This window comes from Bidens hawaiensis, unplaced genomic scaffold (assembly GCF_021521415.1).
Source record: "Bidens hawaiensis isolate Kalapana, Puna unplaced genomic scaffold, B.hawaiensis_p1.1 tig00023200_1, whole genome shotgun sequence".
In the NCBI taxonomy this organism is placed as follows: Eukaryota; Viridiplantae; Streptophyta; class Magnoliopsida; order Asterales; family Asteraceae; genus Bidens; species Bidens hawaiensis.
Genome location: NW_027493629.1, coordinates 172,468 through 182,351, shown reverse-complemented (window position 1 = coordinate 182,351; position 9,884 = coordinate 172,468). Strand labels below are relative to the sequence as shown.

The window sequence follows — 9,884 nt, the reverse complement described above, 5'->3', positions numbered from 1 at the left end:
CTGTGGGGGCGGAGGTCGCGGGTTCGACCGTCTTCACCCCGTTTTGTCAGCTAATTTTTGTCATTTATTTTTAAACATTTTAATAAGTATAAGATCAATAATAATTAAATAAAATTACTTAAAGACCGACTATAGAACTTGTGTTTTACTCACATCTTTTGTCCGTGTATATACGTATATGTAAACATATATATACTAACTAGGTTATAGCCCGTGTCACACCCCAACCTACGGCGGAAATGCTGGGGCGAACCGATTGCTCACAGCTTTTCAAAGGTTACTATCAAGCAATATTATTTAAATGACAAAATCTATTTAATTCGATTTAGTAATTCAAATAATTCAAGTACAAAATACAACTTATTAAACAAACAACAATTACAAATTAAATTCTTGATCGTATAATTTCTAACTTAAATTCTTCACTAAGTCTTCACCAACCTGCATTAAATTTCTACGATAATCTGTATATGCGTTTAAAATAGAATTTTGTCAACAACACATGTTGAGTGAGCAACACACCAGTTTAGTTGTACATATAGTATATAAAACAAAATACGTAGCTGCAACAAGTCATATGAGAATAAAAAATTAACCAAATGAGCAAGTATAACTGAGCTGTCGAGAAGCACAAAGGCTATAACGACTGGCGTATGATCATACTATTATGAGATTATGTTGGACCTCTCCGAATGCGGTTCACGTAAAGCATGTAAGCACATCAACAAGTAAGGTATAAGTTGTTAACACATAAGACAATAGTTGCAGTTTTGTGTATAAGTATATATGAGAAATATAATTTACGCATATGTCCCCAAAACGTGAGAAAACAAGTAAAAACAGGGGAATGTGGTACTCACCTTAGTAAATATGCAAGATATAACGATTAGGTAAGAAAGCGGTAAACGAAACTCTTCGGGACCGATACCGACGATAAGTCCTAATAAAGAATACTGGAGAAAATAAATATGGATCGTATAAAGAAACTGAAACTAGATAGAGACTCGGGAATTGATGATCGAGGTAATCTAACTAAGCTCTTTATCTCATTAAATTAATATAAACTTAATTATCAAAATTTTACGTAAATAGTATGATTTAATTATATAAATTACATAAAAATTCTTAAGTAAATGTTTATAAAGATTTTTATATAAAGAGGTTTATTTTAAATGGTCATTTTATACTAGAAACGTGTTTAATGTGTTTACATATATGTTTATTATTAATAAAGATAAATTTTGTAAATAATAAGTAAAAAATAATAAATAATAATATTTATGCAAAATATGATCTTTTAATAAATACGTAAACTCTATTTTTTCTTAATATGTAAACATACGAGATGAAATATATATTTTAAATTAAAAACCCTTTTAAAGTATTTTAATACTAAAACATTTTATAGTTTAATATCTATTACACACACGCGCGCGTGGTATTTAACCAAGGTTTGGAAACATGACTAGTTAACATGTCGGTTTTTAACAAAATATTATTTAATCATAATACTTACAATAATATTAATATGATTTAAGGGATTAAAAAGGTTGCCATATTAGAAAACAAATTAAACAAAAAAAACGTTGCTGGAGGGACTTGAACCTGTGCCCTCCAGCCAGAAACTGAATAACGCACAAACAACCACACAGCCAAGCTGTCAAGTTGTTAGATACATGAAAACGGATTTATTTATCTTATAACATGTTAAACCCAAATCAGCTGATAAACCCTAACATCTAAATCGATCAATCCATTAATTTTTTATCCAATTAACATTAGGGTTATTGTAGTATGAAGAACGGCGAACAAAATCATATAACTAATTACCTCATATGGTGATCTATGAAGGGTTAATTGCGATGAACACGAGCCGGCTACGAGAGGATCAAGAACAGCAATCAATTGAACACGATAAAGCAATTCAGTTTAGGGTTATGATTGACGACGTCTAAGATATTGTATGTGTGAATTCAATTGTATTGAAACACCCTGCTTATATAGAATTGAGATTAGGGCTCAGTCGGTTTAGTGAAAATGGAAATCAAATCGCGACTGATATATGGGTGCTGCTAAACATACCCCCCCCCTTACATCATTTTTACTAAATATACACCTCCCTTAACTTATTAGATAAATTACTGTTACCCATTAACATTATTTATATACATATTAGTCCCTACAACCTATTTTTCACTTAATAATCTTCACTACATATATCAAATTAAAAACTATCAAGTATTACTATATAATTATTTTTTTAGTAAATATTTATAACATATATTTTTTTTATTTTAATAGTATATATATTTATAATATCCTTATTTTACCTCTTTATCTTTTACAAAATAAACCCGAAACTCAAAAACCTAAAACCCTAAACCCGAACCCTAAACCCTAAACTCTAAACCCTAAATCCTAAACCCGAAACTCGAAAACCTAAACCCTAAACCCGGACCCTAAACCCTAAACCCGAAACCCGAAAACCTGAACCCTAAATCCGAAACCTAAATCCTAAACTCTAAACCCTCAACCTGAACCCTAAACCCTAAACCCTAAACTCGAAATCATAAAAAAACGCAACTTGTAAAAAAAATATGAAATCCTTGTTTTTTTGTGCTAATTTGGTAATTATATAATTTCAAGAGGTAATATTAAAGTTGGTTTTTCCAGGGGGGGTATGACAAGCAACCAGGGGGGGTATATTTAGTCTGACCCTTGATATAATTAACTTGTTTAGATCGTCGGTTAAGGCCGCATATGGTAAGAATAACAATATCATTGATTTAATTTCTATAAACGTGGCGAGGATTATGGTGCAAGATATAATCGGGTTAACTGGGTTCGTTCAACGGGTCAACGGGTTCGGGTTTGGGTCTTGGGAATGGGTTAACGGGTTAGAATGATAAGAATGACAATATTTGCAACTTAGTCCTTAAGGTTTAAGGATGGGAGTGTAAAGAGAATAAAAGTTTAAGTTTGGACTAAAATTGTAATATATTTAGAGTTATAAATATATATATTAAATAAACAATTATAATTAAATATCTCGATAAACGTGATGTTTTATCAATAATAATAATAATAATAACCCGAACATGGATACGGGTCGGGTAATGATTAATAAATATTAATTTGGAAAACCGAGTTGTTATAGTCTCCCCTACTTTAGGGAATTTCGTCCCGAAATTAAATAAGATTATTACAAACGGCACAGGCCTCCGGTTCTAGACAAAAGTCGGTCCGTAAACACAAAAAAAACAACCGGGTAAGCCGTCGGCACAACGTGATCCATACAAACAATGGAGCGAGGAGGAGGAAGTAGCTCTCTTAAGGGCTTGGATCGTCATTTCGGAGGATCCCGACGCCGGTAAGTTTTTTAATATTAACTATTTATATAACTTTATTAATTGTTTGTTAAAAATCTATACCAATTGTGACAAATAATTTTAATTTGTAGCGAACTTTCAAGCCGCCGGGTTATTTTGGAGGAGAGTTTTTCAGGCTTGGCTCGCGATAACGGGTAAACCTGAAGACTACTAGGGCAAAGAAGCGGTTCAAGCCCCACTGGAAGAACCTTAATTCGGTTTGCTAAAAGTTTGCTGGGATATACAACCGCTTACGTGAGTCCGGTTGGCGTAGCGGGAAAAGCGACGCCAACATTCAATCCCAAGCGTTAAGCGACTTTCGATCTCAAGGGTATCGTGAAGGGCGGATCGGGAAACTGTTCAAGCAACTAAAATGTTGGGAAAAACTAAGGGGATGCACGAAATGGAACGGGGCACCCACCGTCCTGATAGGTCGACGTGCCGGTTCATCATCCCTGCCTTCAAAAAAGTCGAGGGCATCGTTTTCGACAAATCCGGGCACACCCAACACACCCTCCTATGCTCGTAACTTTAACCTCGTTGACGAACACGACGCTGTTAACTTAGACGACGAAGACGACCAAGTACCTGAGTTGGCTCGACCCTGCGACAGAACAAGAAAAAAATAATATAAAAAAGGGGAGGGTTTGTCGTCGTCACGATTCGTCCCCGCGGCCAGTGAAGAAACCGAACATCTAAACGAGGTGTTCGATCGTTTCGAAACACATGTCGTGGGTACGGGAAACGACATGAAAGCAACCACCGAATATCAGGGAATGGTGGCCAAGATGCTTCAACTAAAACAAATGAAAGAAGACTACGAATCACTCGTAAGGGGCAGGTTAGACAAGAGGCCGTATTATTGCAACAACAACGACTTGAAAAAATGCACGAATATTATGGATATTAATTTTTTTTAATGTTTCTTTTTTTAATTTTAATGTATTTTTATTTGATTATTTAATTTAATGGGGTTTTATTTGTTTAGTTTAATTATTAAAAGAAAATAATAAAAAATGGTGACGTGACACTGGAAGGGGCTACAAAATCATTACACCCCAAAAACAAATTTTTACCCTTTGCTGACTGAGCGCCACGTGTCAGAATTCGCCCAATTTGTAGCCCCTCCACTACGCATAGCCTAAGATTCCTAAAGAATCTTTCAATTGAAAATTTAAGGTTCACGAATTAATTATGCATTTGTAGTGTCACTTTAATGGAGAAAAAACAAACCATCAATATCACATGTGAACAATACTGAATGTTAATAAAGTAGAAAAATCAAACCGTGGTCTTGAACGACGGGTTGACTAAAAAACAAAAAGATGCATGTGAACATTCTGTACGTAACAAAAAAACTAATAAGAATCCAGTGGCGGATCTAGGAATTTTTTCCGGTGGGTTCACTATTTGGGTCGGTTTAGGTCAGTCTGAAGGTTCGGGTTGCTTTAACGATTCAAGTCGGTTAAGGTTTATCACATAATAAAAATACGATACAATAACAAAAAAAAAATATACAATAATAATCCTATCAAAAGTCAAAACACCAAATTAACAAAAAAAACACTTCAACAAATTTCAATTAACAAATCTCAACATAATTATTCATCCATTCTTTTATCCTAACTGTAATTTCAACAAACAAACAAAATATATGAATCAAAAGTCATAACACCAAATAAACAAAAGAAAATCACCTGAAGATGTAAGGGCTGTGGTATGGTATGCCTCTATGTGAACTTGTGTAAAAACCCCCCCAATAAGTTAACTACTTAAAAATGTAAAATAAAGTAGAGGCATGCAGTAAGCGAGATTCAAACCCAGCTTCTCACACTACGAAAGTAGCAGCTCTATCACTACGCCACAGATTCAACTTGTATATAGATTCACTCACAAAATATATATTGGTTCACTTTCATCTGTTATGTAGATGTTTTATATAAAATCCGAAACTCGGAGGGTTCCCGTGAACCCGCACCATTACACGTAGATCCGCCCCTGTAAGAATCATCAAACCATGGTTGCAAACCACAGCTTGACTATCAAAGCCATCTCACTCACAAAAAGCGGTATTAGGTTTGTATTTTGTGTGCAATCCATGGTTTCAAACCACTGTTTGTATTATTTTACTTATATTTTATTGTTTTTTGAAATTTCATCTGACACACTTGAGAGAAAAAACACAAACCGTGGTTTCAAACCACGGTTACACTGTTTGGAAAAAACTTAATAAAGCCACCACTTTTGAAACAACATTTCTAAAAATACTATTTTGAAAAATATTCTAACTCGGGTTGTTTAGGTTTGCTTGCTAATAGGTTACATATAAGTTACATATAAGGGCAATTTAGGAATTTTTGACATTACTTTGCAATTTGCATGTCACCCGGCTAAACCAAAAAATATCATGCACAAAAATGGTAAAAGAGATCAACAATGTGATGGCGGCTAAAGGAACATTCCGAAAGAATCCGAGACACATTATATTGTTGAAATATGTTGCAACTTTACATGTAAAAGAAGTGCAGTAAGTATTCTCACAGTATCTTGTGATCATTTGGGTAAGTATACTCACGAGTTAACAACTGATCACAACAGTAATCTTATCATGATCTGCGGCAGCTATAAATTCCTTCCACCTAAACAAAACACTTACATAACACCAGAACCATCACTGATACTCAAAACCATTAAAACAAAGAAAAAAAAAAAACACCATCCAAAATGAACTGAACAAAAATAGCACAACCAAAAAGCAACCTCAAGAGCCGCATCTTTTCTCTTCTCGTATAGCCAAAATACTAAAACTTTGGGCACGGGTTTAAGGCATAGCCATGGCCATGTTAGCCTTTCAAATTCAGATTTTTTACTCAACTTGTAAAATGTAATGAATCAGTTGCATCCCTTGATTTGAGTATCCCATTTATATTCACTTTTAAAATCATCCAGATTACAGATGCAGAATGAAAACGATACAACTGAATAACATGTTTTTATTGATAATCAGAGATTTTGTTTATAGAAAACTGGAACCAACAGAAATCAAAACAGATTCCTAATACAATAGAGAAGATAACAAGATCTTAAAGCATAGTGTTTTGACTAACAAATTCCTAAAGAATAAGACTACTATCCTGAAAAAATACCATTTCAAAAGTCACAATTACAATAGCTTGTATCGCATCTGTATACTACAACTGTGTTCTAGAAGTAGCTGCTAGCTGGCGAACAAATTCACCATGCAGCGAGTGTCCTCCCTGCATTTTTACAAATGTGTTAAATATGATGTTGCAAAAACCATATAACTAGAATGATAATATAAATTATAAACACTATTATACATAACTAATGCGTTAAAAGATACAAACCTTATAAGCTATAATATTTGCAACTGGAAGCCCTTGACAACCACTACGGGCAAAAAGAGAGACATCGCCAAAAAAATCCAATATCTTGTGCCTACATGGCTCCTCGGGTGACCGCAAAGGCGGATTCAACAAACCGTTGCTAGTACTGGAACAGAACATGAACAACATGTTACGTTTGTACGTTTATATATTACTTAATTATTTTAGGCCCATTGTAAATCCGTCTAGTTTATGAAATTAAGATCACACATTACAGTTTTCTCAAGTTTTCTCTATCTTTTAGGTTCAATATCTAGATATTCAGTTTCCTTTTAATTTGAGTTCGCTCAATTATGTTCGTTCATGCTATTAACGAACAAGCATAAACAAACACGAACAAGAAAGACCAAATCTATAAGTCTTCATGTTCGATCGTTTCTTCAGTTAAAGTTAAATGAGTGAAACAAGCACGCTTCTTTCGTGTTTGTTTAGTTCGTTTACAACCCTACCGACATGTTAGTCTATAAAAGACAACTTATCGAGATCGGGCTCTAGTCAAGATTTCAGGGTTATGTCAGGTTCAACCCGTCAACCCAAAATTTTTGGCAAACATCTCACCTGAAAACAACAGAATTCTCTGCCGAACCACCCTTAATGAGTCCTGCATTTCGCATTTTCTCCACCTGCAATAGTTTTTCTTCGTTAAATAAACTAAAGTCAAACATAGACCATAGGTCCTGTTTTAAGATTAACGGTAATGCAAATTTGGCGGATTTCACACTGATAATAACTAAACTTTAACATCAAATACACAAGTGGCGGGATCTTAAGATGTTACTGTTGGAGTTTGAGTATTCCAACATAGAATGACAGCAAGAGAAAACTGTTGGCTAAGAGAATCAGCACCTTACCTCTTCAAAGATGCAGAAGGTTCTAGAAGGAGCTATATGCGTAGAATAGAAAGATCCAGTGCAAAATCTTGAAGAAAACCATTGAAGGCTTAAATCTGATACCTGAAATAGTATACATAGACATATATGTTAAGTGGAAGTACAACCCTAGCCAATATGCAAAATGTAGCAGTGTGTGAATGCAGCGGTATCTAAAAAAAAGAAACAATATAATTACCAGTGGAAAATCGATTCCATAACTGATATTAGTTTCATTAGCAGGAAATGCTGCAATAACTGAATCTCCTTTCGACACACGGACAGGTTGAGTAATATATGGTGCCACTTTATCACAACTTCTGCCATTGGAATCCATGGCAACCGTCAGTCCAACCTGGTCAATAGCTTCCACCCATTCTCTAGCTGATCCATCAAAAATTGGAACCTAAATCACACAATCAAATTGTGTGCTGAATATTTTAAATTATAACCTAATTTCATGTAGGCCTGTAAACGAGGGCATATTTGTGTTCATTGATTTAACTTTAACCAAACACGAACAAGAACATATAATCAAACACGTTGTTCATTCATTAAGAAAATGGTCAATGCTTGCAACCTATTGACGGTACCTACCTCCACTGAAGTGGTATGGTCATACTCGGAGGAGTTGGTAATATCTATTCGACAATTATCGACAGCAAATGCTCAACGGTGCGAATGCTGTGGCCGTCTTTACGAAGCGTGGTACAAAGCGGAGAATCTTGAGCAAAATCAATCCAGGCGGGAATTAAATTTGAACGGAAATCGAAGTACCTTCCTGTTCCGGCTGACTCTGGCCAGATCCTGACGGTGGATTGTTTGCTGCTGCTTACCGGTCTGTAGATAATAATAATAATAATATTAGATAGAAGAGAGAAAGTGATAGTGATCGAATGAATAGATACAAGAGAGAATAATACGTACGGATTTCCATGAAATCAGAGAGGATGATTTCAATGGGGCGCCTCTGATTCTCATTTGACCAACACACAAGGTTTGTTTGTTGCCTTCCTATTTTCAAATTTAAACTTGTACATGTTCTGACTTTTGATTTACACACAAAACTTTGCCTAAGCTATTAGTAGTGGTATATTTATATATGGAACCATTTATATGTAAACATTTTATTCATTCAGACTTCAGATTGTTAAACATAAAAACATCTGAATGGTTAAAATTATGCCTGAATCATTCAGACTTTTGGTCATTCAGATCTGATGAACATCTGTCTCATTCAGCAACAACAGTAAGTCTAAATGATTCAGACCTAGTTTTAGCCTTTCAGATGTTTTTCTGTTGAAACCAAACAGTCCGAAGTCTGAATAAATCAGATTCAGATGTAAACAAGCAGCTCTTACTTTTGTTGCTGAATGGGACAGATGCTTATTCATATCCAAATGAACCAAACAGCCCCTTAGGGTAACATTGGACTCGGCTTGACCCATGGTTACAAAATACATTTCAAGTTCAGTTGAATACAAAATTAATCTAAAAGAATTTCGTTTTTAATCACTTGACCATATCTAGAATTATTAGGATTTTATGAGTTTTTTAAGTTAATACTATATGTATATAAATATAAAATATATTCAAAGTAAAACTATCCAAGCGAGCTAATAAGTGAGCCAGTCAAGCACATTACGAACCGAATCAGCTTAGCTCAATATCAAGTGAGCTTTTTCTGAGTGAGCTCCAAGCCGTAAGTTTTTTGAAGAGCTCTTTGTTAAAATGTTTGTGTTTATTATGTTTTCGTCTAGAACAATATGTCAAATAATTTCATTTTGTTCTTCTTTGATATGAGAATAAATGGTTATAACTTTTAATTGTGTTTGAAATTAAATCAAACCCATGTTGAGATTTAACTCTTTCATTTTATTGATCGTTTGACTTATGTATATCGTGAAGTTATATTGTATAAACATAATATATATACTTGTGCATTATAATATTATTGTTCCAAAACGTGTTGTTCCGGACACGCAAACCGGCCCACGTCAGACTGTCCCTGGCCCATCACGTGAGAGGTAAATCAGCCTAACTTAGCGGCAAGGCGATTGACGCTTATGATCGGTTTCGAACCCACGACCTCTAGGTTATTGTTTCAAGTCTTACGCCCTCTTAACCAACTGAGCTACACGGCGGAGACGCATTATAATATTATAGTATATGTATATGTGGAACAAATGTGCTCGCGAACAAGAAGTGAAATAGAAATGGAACCGTAAGCATGAGACCCA

General features: G+C 34.7%; 1 pseudogene across 1 annotated transcript; it reads right to left on the bottom strand.

The window, feature by feature from the left end:
• Window positions 1-6,469: 6,469 nt before the first annotated feature.
• LOC143567023 (putative UDP-3-O-acyl-N-acetylglucosamine deacetylase 1, mitochondrial) lies at window positions 6,470-8,625 on the bottom strand (annotated as a pseudogene). The gene is made up of 7 exons (XR_013141332.1): window positions 8,572-8,625; window positions 8,242-8,484; window positions 7,844-8,050; window positions 7,627-7,728; window positions 7,334-7,398; window positions 6,737-6,881; window positions 6,470-6,625 (listed from the first exon to the last, which is right to left on the bottom strand). The product of XR_013141332.1 is annotated as a putative UDP-3-O-acyl-N-acetylglucosamine deacetylase 1, mitochondrial (transcript).
• Between the last annotated feature and the right edge of the window lie 1,259 nt (window positions 8,626-9,884).